General features: G+C 44.4%; 1 pseudogene; it reads right to left on the bottom strand.

The window, feature by feature from the left end:
• Window positions 1-242: 242 nt before the first annotated feature.
• On the bottom strand, window positions 243-1983 carry LOC101445398 (replication protein A 70 kDa DNA-binding subunit pseudogene; annotated as a pseudogene).
• Window positions 1984-10367: the final 8384 nt, after the last annotated feature.

Here is a 10367-nt window from a genome sequence, read left to right on the forward strand (position 1 = left end):
AGCACACCACCTGCTGGGTGACCCGGTAGGTCTGACACACACAATTGAAGATCACAGACATCTGAGCTTATTTTCTCTTTGCAAGATGCACATAGTGGAAACTGCTTAGTCCACCATAAAGAGTCTCTATGCACTGTGTAACTAGTGTGGAATTGTTACAAGGGGTGCGAGGAAAAAATAATCCTTTTCTTTTCTGCTCTTTAGTTTCAAACTCCTACCTAATCGGCACTGCTTTTCTCAAACTACTGCATGGCCTTCCTCCTGATTTCATGATCAGCCTTCTCTGCAGACCAGGGGTTCACATCCAGCACAGGCACCTTAATTTGAGACTCATCATGACATGTTTCCAGTTTGACCCTGATCCTGAACTTGAAAGATCGAAAGTTGGCATTCTGGAAAACTTCCTCAAATAACTACTCATTCTTCTCTTTTGATTCCCCAAGAGAAGCAGTGTTTTGTCCAAGGATTGCCTCTGCAGACTCCTGCAAAGAGGTCACTACTGATTCTCTTGAAAATCTGCAATATTTACTGATAGCATCATATGGAACTTGACGTTGTTCACTGCCACCTCTCACAGCAGTGTAACCCATTTTGTTGATGGATCACTTTCTTACTGCAGTCCCGAGTTGGGCAGGCCTGGTACAAACAATTCTCTTTGCAAAGATACACCACCGTTGCCACATAGCTGAAATAGTCTGCCTTGTCATCTTGGCCCAGATCCTCCAATTTAACCTCATATAAGGTTTCCCAGTTGGTGTTGCCCTCCCTGCCCCTCCACTCTTTAGATAAGAGAAGGAAACACCTTCTAAGGCTTGTCCTTCTGAGTCAAACCATCTATGAAGCTTACAGGTCTCTGGGATATTAGGATTCACAGTGACAGTACTTGAAGACAATACAGAGAGGCTCTGTTGACCAGAATCAGAAACTCTGGCTCCTTCGACAGCCATCATGGGCTATCTAGAACCATCAAATCTATCACATCTTCTCCCCACAGAGGGGCAGTCACCACCTCCCCTGACATGTCCATCAAATAGATATTTCTCTGAGAAACTTCTCTGCTGTTAGATTTCACTGTGATTTTAGTTGCATTTTCCCAACTCTTGCAGATTACATCTACAAGTGAGTCTTTAGACTTGTTCTCTAGGTCACCAATCCCAGTGAAATAAAAGTCAACTGTAAGTGAATGGTGACCATCTTCACAGGACATGACAGATCTCTCATTATTGAAAGCATTTCATTGTCATTTTTAATAGTCTTTAGGATCCCTTTTGAGAAATAGTAGACCTTGCTCACTTCAGTAAAGAGGAAGAATTTGCCCACTTGCTTGTTGAAAGCAGTAACTCTGATTTCACCACTTTCATCAGTCATTTCTAAGGAGAAAAGCTTTCCTTCTCCTCGGGAATTGCTCCAAGTACAGACTTACATTTTATTGGTAACACGAGCACAAAGAGTCCACTTGGGCTGGTGAAGGGTAAGGCTGGCAATGGATACCACTTTACACCGTGTTCCCCTGGGAGTGCTCACCAAGCTGGTATTTCCAGCTTTTCCAAAAGTCTTTGAGACACCAAAAGCCTTAGATGTGGTGGAACCCATTCCTGAACTCCTGTTCTGGTGCGGGGGGTTAGTGGGCCGTGGATCGGTGGCTGAGACTGCAGTAGGAGCACCTTGTGCTACTCTGTGTCCTTCAGGACCGGGCACTGGATTGCCGTTCTTCAATCCAGCTGCTTCAGCTGATTGCAAAACTTCTAACTCCATCAGAATAACTGCTGTCCTTCCACCTTTCAGAGTGTTAACAATGCATCTGTTAATCTGGCAAATACAGTGGCTGGACCATTGTTCTTCCTTCACAAGAGTGTTCACCTGTGCTGCCAACATGGAAGAGGACAGAGCAATCGATGACGGGGTGGGCTGTTCCTTGCCACTGACGGGATGGATGAAAATGGCTTGGAGGGTTGGTTTTAGGGATGTATCTCCCTGTTGCATTACAGCCGCAGAGGCTCCCTTGCTCGGCTGGCCTGCCGTGTTCTACCAGGCTGACTCCCATGCTCGGGTTTCTCTGCAGCGTGGGCTCCACTCTGAACCCAGGGTCTCCTGATGCCAAATCCCAATTCTTGATTTTCTAGGTGATGCCACCATCATTATTTCATCCTCGGAACTCTCCTCTCTTTTCTCCTGAGGGAGAATACAACCATTGTCAGGGAGGAAAAAACCATTTCCCTAAGGGAAGGAAGGACCTGTATCTGATTCAATTCTGTATTCCCCATGACACCAGAACAATGCTTTGCATTTAGTATACTCAATACAGGGTGTTTTGTTTTTTTTCTCTCTCTCTCTTTATTTTTTTTTAAAGGTTACATTAAAAAAATATGAGGTCCCCATATACCCCCCACCCCCTCACCCCACTCCTCCCACATCAACAAGCTCTTTCATCATCGGGGCACATTCATTGCATTTGGTGAATACATTTTGGAGCCCTGCTGCACCACATGGATAATGGTTTACATTGTAGGTTATACTCTCCCCCAGTCCACCCAGTGGGCCATGGCAGGACATACAATGTCCAGCATCTGTCCCTGCATCACCACCCAGGACAACTCCAAGTCCTGAAAATGGCCCCACATCATAGCTCTTCTTCCCTCTCCCTACCCTCAGCAGCTACTGTGGCCACTTTCTCCACATCAGTGCTACCATTTCTTCCATTACTAATCATAATAGTTCCATAGTAGAATATCAGTAAGTCCATTCTAATCCATACTCTATTCTTCCATCCTGTGGACCCTAGAATGGTTATGTCCACACCATCTCTATATCAAGAGGGAGTTTAGATTCCATATGGATGATGGATGCAATTTTCCTTCTTGCAGTTGTAGGCACTCTTGGCTCCCTGGTGTGGTGGTTGACCTTCCTCACCTCCCTGTCAGCTGACCGGGGTAAATCCAATAAACCAGAGTAGGAGTTGCAAGTCTGCTGAGGTTCAAGGCCCAGCTGGCACATGGGCAGTCCAGGGATTCAGGTCTCCTGCGTATACACCAACCCCAGCACCAACCACAGGTCCAGTAAAAGTGACAGAAAAGCATGTGTAGAAAGGTCACATCTGAGTTCCAACTCCATCACACTCAGGAACACAAACACCAAAGTAGGGCCAACTGACATGGCACTAAACTCCAGGGCCATCTGCCATGACCGTAAAACCTGTGGGTCTCTGTAGCCCTCAGGGGAACCAGTACCTGGGGTTGTATCTACTTTGGCTGACTTTGGGACCCTGCTGAGGCGTGCCTAAGTGTGACCCCTCGGATGACCTCTCAACTCTTTTTTTTGGAGACATATAGCCATATAAACTCATTTGTCCCTTCCATTTCTCCCTTTTATTCAAGGTCAAAAAGCAGTTTTTAACACTACAGGGTGTCTTAAATCTCCAAAGGGTAGGAAAAAAAGAATGAATGAGTGAATGAATGCTTCACCCAGAGGTAAGCAGCCCTGATATCGGTTCATAGGATGCTGACAGGTTAAGAGAGAAATGCTTCTGAGGGGAGGGACCTTCCCAGATACCTCATCTTCTCTGGGTGGGTCCAGGAAAAACTGAGCCGTCTCCCTGCTAAGGCACTCGTTTCCTAGAAATCACACCTTTTGCTCAGCTGTACACCTCAGCAGGCAGGCAGGGGCACGCAGGGGAACATGCTTGGCTTCCAACGAGTAGGGAAAATGAGGTTAGGTTTCGATTCAGATAGTTATTTGTGTTTTCTGGGTCTGCACGGTCGATAAATTCTCAACGAGCAGTGATTCTGTTCCTCATCTTTCATTGCTTTATGGGACTTCAGGGAATGAAAGCATAACATCCTGCTTTCCCATAAGTTCTTGAGCCGCTACCCTGGCACCAATTAAAGACATGTCTATGTAATTAATCAAAACCAATTTGCAAGCCCTTCGGCCCTGCTCCTCTGATGTGCTGCCTCCTTCACATCCAGTAGTTCCTCAGCTGCAGCGGCGGAGCCGGGCACACAGGAGCGTTTGATGAACTGGCTGTGCCGGCCCCAAGTGTTAACTATGTCATCTGACATGACTAATGAGGCTCCCCGCCCGATCCGCAGGATGGAGCAGCCCCGCTGTCTGGAGGAGGCTCGGTTTCCCCGGCCAGCCTGGGAGGAGACTCTAACGTCCAGGGTACACACTCCATCATGTCAGCTGGAGCCCTAGAGGCCTCTAGCGTCCGAGCTGGGAGTCCTCCACGGGCAGGCGATGGAAAGTGTGGGCCAGGCTCTGTGCCGGGCGTCCGCGTGGACATGACTCAGTTCAAACTTCTAGCTCAGCCTCCTCATGCTATGGACATGGAAACCGAGATCTAGCAAAAAAGCATGGTGCTGTGAAAGACTTGAGCTTTAGGGAAAGAAATACAGTAGAAGGCGAGGTCTCTGCCCTTGAACTAAACCCCTGGCTGAGCAGGTAAACACACCTGAGGTGAACAAGGGGGCTAACGCAAGTCTGCCTCATCAGGGGTTAAGCCACGGCTTTCCTTCCTTCTGCTGAGTGCCTTGATCAAGCGCCTGAGGTGTGCAAGGGGAGCCTGTGGGTTTGTCACTGCAGCCGTCCCAAGAACCTGGGACTTGGAGCCGATGGAAGTGGGCTTGAGTCCCAGCTCGACTGTGGGTTGATGTAATCTTGAACAAATGACTTCATTTTTCTGAGCCTTAGTTTCCTCAACTGTAACCATGGGACAAGCCAAATACTGCCCATCCAGTACTTCCTAGAGACCTTGTGAGACTCAACAGAGTTCATGGGCATGAGAGTGTCCGTAAGTATCTCTACACATGTTAGTTATTATTCGTATTATTACTCCTCTAAGAAGCCCTGGCTGAACGCCCTGGGATATGGATCCACAGATAGCTTTAACTCTCTTCCTCTTTCCTGCCCCTTTCAAAATGCACAGGAAAGGAACGGACATAAAACCAACTGGTCAGCTGTCTACAATCTCAACAGCTTTCCCAGAGAGTCCAGTGGCACATAAAAAGGAAGAATTCAGCCTTTGTAATTTAATGTCATTCCATCCATTGATTGAGCACCTACCATATGCCAGACATTGGCCACGCTGTGTGGGGAATCAGAGGTGGATGAGACATGTACCTCGACCACCTTGACAGGTCACAATTTAGTGGGAGAAACAGACATGGACATAAATAACTCTAATATACTGCAGAAAAATACAACTGCCAAAGGAAAGATACAACCAAGTGCTGTGGGAGCCCAGAGGAGGGAATGATTCATTCCCCAAAAAGGGATTGGGAAAAGATTTCACAAGAAAGTGATGTTAAAGGACAGGCAGGCTTTAGCCAGGTCGGGAAGCACGAGAAAGGGCATGCCAGACTGAGGAAAGAACAGGAGCAAAGGCATGGAATCAGGCAGGGGATGGCCATCTGGAGGGCAGAATAAATTCAGCGGAGGTAGGGGGTGTGCCAGCATGGACGAAAGAAAAACCACTGGGCCCATCTGTGAAGGCCAGGCATGAACGTCACTGTTTCACAGCCCATTTTGCTGACTGAGGTCACCTTGGCTTCCGTTTCTCAATCAGAGAGAATCCCACCCTGGCCCTTCCTCCAGCAAGGCTGAACCCAAGCTGCAGCCAGAAGGGCCAACACCAAGTGAGTGGGAGCAGGACTTAACATCTAATGCGGAGGGACCTGGGCTGAAATGCTGGGCACAGCCACATTCCCTCCCCCAGTTCCGGCAAGATCTTCACCTTGATGTGGCAGAGACCTACCTCTGGAGCATGAGAACCAGAGCCCCTTGGCATGGGCCATGTGCTATATTTTCTCTCTCCCTCCTTTGTCCGAAAGAAGCCAGCCACTTTAGGTGCACTGCTCTCAGGATGACTTGGAAGGCCAGGAGCTGCAGCTGGGCTCGGGCATGGCACAGGCCACCCTGGGGACTCATATGTCTTTCGACTTTCCATCTTTCATTGTGAATTGTTTTTATTGGGCAAATAATACAGTGGTAAGAATGGAAACCCCAAAAACGAAAGGAGAGAGCACCCACTCACACATTGTTTTCATTCTTCCTTATCCCTTTCCGCTGTTGTCTGCAAGCTTTTTTCTTTTATTTTTTCCTGCTTCTTTCTAAACTGATACAACTCTAAGGTCTATTTCTTTTATTTTTTTTATTTTTTAGGTACCGGGGCTGGGGATTGAACCCGGGACCTTGCATGTGGGAAGCCGGTATGCAACCACTGAGCCACACTGGCTCTCCTGGGTTGTTTTTGTTTGTTTGTTTGTTTGTTTATTGTTTGGTTTTTTGTTCTTAGGAGGCCCTGGGAACCAAATCCAGGACCTCCCATGTGGGAAGCAGGTGCTCAACTGCTTGAGCCACACCCACTCCCTATGGTGAACTTTTATTGCTTAATTGTATCATAGAGTTACACCCCCAGTTTTCTACTTCTACCAGCCCAAGGTGTTCACATAGGCTTGGCTCTATTCTCCCAAGAACATCCCATGGATAACATGATCGACATTAATGAGTGGCATCGTGATGCAAGGAAAAGCACAGACTGCTCTGCCATCTCATAGACTTGGGTTGGAATCAGGCTCCTCCACCTGGAAGCTAGAAGACCGTGTCTGATCACTCCGTCTCTGAGCCTTGGGTCCTTGTCTGTAATGGGGACGGGGCTAGTACCACCCTCAGGGGATGGCTGTGAGAGTTACAAAAGATGACAAAAGGGAAATGCTCAGTAAGAGGACATTCCCCCTGCTGGGGCCAAGGCTAGGGTCAACTCTGCTTTCCCCTTTCCTCTCTTGCCCACACCTGACCTCCTCCCCTCCCCTGGCCCCACAGGCTCCTGGGTGAGCCCACCTAAATTTTGGCAGGCGTACTGGTCTTCATGTTTATTATTCATTTGGTGAATGCCCTGTGTTTTACTTAAGTATTCTTTTATGATAGAAATTTTGGTTGCTTTCCAATTTTTCACTATTTCCAATAATAATACAGCAAATACTTTAGTGCAGATTTCTCACCTCATTCTTTTAAAACCTTATTTCCTTAGAAATAATCCCAGGAAATAGGATCACGGGGTCAAGGTAAGAAACATTTTAGTGGCTTCTGATGTGCATTTTCAAATTGTTTTTCACAAGGTTTCTCTCTTATGCTGCCACCATTAGGGAGGGGCCCACATGGACCACATAAAAGGCCCTTGGGCCCTGACCAAAACTATCATTTCTGTCTTATTTCCCATCATTTCCTTCCCACATCATGCCTCCCTCACCCCAACCATATGGACTGCTTTCTGCAAAATGATGCTCCTTTGCTTCTGCGTCTTTGTATTTCCTATTATTATTATCTACTGCCCTGGCCAAAAATATTCTTTCCTTAAGCTTACCCTAGAGTTCACCCTTTGTGGAACTGGGGAACTTCTTTACTTTCTTCAAGACTCAGGTCAAATGCCCCTTCCTCTGCGACTAGTTCCGATTCCCCTACACAGGGTTAGTCACTCTTGCTACACCCGGTGCTTCTAACCCCAGCTACATGCCTCAGATCCCTTTTGGCATTTATTTCCATTTTCCAAATAATATGCTTATTCTGCTATTGCTTAACTTTTAGGTTCACGATATACATGATATACTGACTTTGAACAATGAAAGATTTCACCAATGCCACTTCCCTTCCCCATTCCTCCAATATAATTATATTGCAAGTTTTGGTTAGATCATTATGCAGTATTCATTTATTATGATCAAGATTAATATTAAAAATATTTGCCCTCTTCAAGTCCAGGACCAAATGGCTTCACTGGTGAATACTACTTTTGTTAAAACTTTATTTTGTACACTTAATAATTGAAAATATAAACAATTAAAAAAATAAAAAGAAAACACAGTTGAATAAAAACATCCATTTCTCAATTAAAAGTACTAGATACATACAAAGTTTATTTTTGGAATCATACATGTTACACAATATATTTAATTCATAGTAGCATAGTTATACAATATTTGTCCTTTCATGTCTTGAATTCTGCCAAACATTTAAAGAAGAATTAACATCAGTCCTGCTCAAACTCTTCCAAAGAATTCAAGAGAAGGAAAACTTCCTAGTTCATTCTATGAGGTCAACATTACTCTGATACCAAAGCCTGTTAAAGACATCACAAGAAAAGAAAATTACAGACCAATTTCCCTTATGAATATAGATGCGGAAATCCTCAAAAAAATACCACCAAACTGGGGAGTGGGTGTAGCTCAGCAGTGTGAGTGCCTGCTTCCCATATATAAGGTCTCGGGTTCAAACCCTGGCACCTCCTGAAAAAACAAACAAACAAAAAAGTCCAACAAACTGAATCTAACAGCATATTAAAGAGAGTATATACAATGACCAAGTGGGATCCATTCCAGGAATGCAAAGGTGGCTCAACATATGAAAATCCATTCTTATAATACACTACATAAATAGAAGGAAGGCGGAGAAAGGCTCTTGACAAAATCTAGCACCCTTTCCTGATAAAAACTCTCAGGAAAATAGCAACAGAAGGGAACTTTCATGATAAAGGCCTTTTATATTTTATTTTATTTTTTTGTCTTTATTTTTTTAATATTACATTAAAAAAATATGAGGTCCCCAAATACCCCCCACCCCCTTACCCCACACCTCCCCCCATAACAACAACCTCCTCCATCATCATGAGACATTGATTGCATTTGGTGAATACATCTCTGAGCACCGCTGCACCTCATGGTCAATGGTCCACATCATAGCCCACACTCTCCCACAGTCCACCCAGTGGGGATAAAGGCCTTTTATAAAAAACCCACAGCTATTATCCTTAGTGGTGAAAGACTTCAAGTTTTTCCCTAAGATCAAGAATGAGACAAGGATGCCTGCTTTCACCATTATTACTCAATAATGTCCTGGAAGTTCTTGCCTGAAAAATCAGGCAAGAAAAAGAAATAAAAGGTATCCAAATTGGAAAGAAAATGTAAAACTATCTCCATTTTCAGACAACATGATCTTTTTATATTAAAAAAACAACAACAAAGGAATCCACAAGAAAACTATTAGACCAAATAAATGAACTCAACGAAGTTGCAGGGTACAAGATCACAACACAAAAACAATTGTGTTCTTATATACTCTCAATGAACAATCCAAAGAGGAAATTAAGAAAACAATTCTATATACATTAGCATCTAAAAGAATAAAATAGCTAGGAATACAGTTAGCTAAGGGTATAAAAGACTTGTATACTGAAAACTACGAAACACTGCTGAAAGACCTAAATAAATGAGACAACAATTCATATTCATGGATTGGAAAAACTAACTAATATGTCAAAATTACCCAAAACAATATACAAATTCAACGCAATCCCTATCAAAATTCCAGCAACCTTCTTTTGGAGAAAGGGAAAAAAACTAATCCTCAAATTTATATTGAACTGTAAGGGGCCCCAAATAGCCAATACATCTTTTTTAAAAAGAATAGAATTGGAGGATTCATACTTCCTGATTTCAAGTTGTGTTACAAAGTGACAGTAAGCAAAACGTTGTTGTAATGGCACAAAAATAAACAAATAGATCAGTGGGACAGAATTGAAAGTCTGAAATAGATTCACAAATCTATGGCTAATTGATTTTTTAAAATCACTTTGGCTTTGGCTGTATTTTTTTAGATTTATTATTTATTTATTTATTTATTTCTCTCCCCTTCCCCCACCACCCCGCTTGTCTGTTCTCTGTGTCTATTTGCTGCATCTTCTTTGTCCATTTCTGTTGTTGTCAGTGGCATGGGAATCTGTGTTTCTTTTGTTGCATCATCTTGTTGTGTCAGCTCTCCGTGTGTGCGGCACCATTCCTGGGCAGGCTGCGCTTTCTTTCGTGCTGGGCGACTCTCCTTACGGAACACACTCCTTGCGTATGGGGTTCCCCTACGCAGGGGACACCCCTGTGTGGCAGGGCACCCCTTGTGCACATCAGCACTGCTCATGGGCCAGCTCCACACGGGTCAAGGAGGTCCGGGGTTTGAACCGCAGACCTCCCATGTGGTAGACGGATGCCCTAACCACTGGCCAAGTCCGCCGCCTTAATTGATTTTTGGCAAGGTGCTAAGTACATGCAGTGGGCAAAGAATATTCTCTTCAACAAATGTGTTGGGAAAACTGGATCTCCACATACAGAAGAATCAAATTAGACCCCTGTCTCACACCACATACAAAAATATACTCATAGTGGATCAAGGACCTCAATATAAGAGCTATAAATATAAAATACTTAGAAGATAGCATAAGGGCAAATCTTCATGACCTGGGATTCAACAATGGATTCCTAGATATGACACCAAAAGCACGAACAACAAAAGAAACAAAAGATAAATTTGAATTCATCAAAGTGAAA

Source organism: Dasypus novemcinctus, chromosome 10 (genome assembly GCF_030445035.2).
Source record: "Dasypus novemcinctus isolate mDasNov1 chromosome 10, mDasNov1.1.hap2, whole genome shotgun sequence".
NCBI classification, from domain to species: domain Eukaryota; kingdom Metazoa; phylum Chordata; class Mammalia; order Cingulata; family Dasypodidae; genus Dasypus; species Dasypus novemcinctus.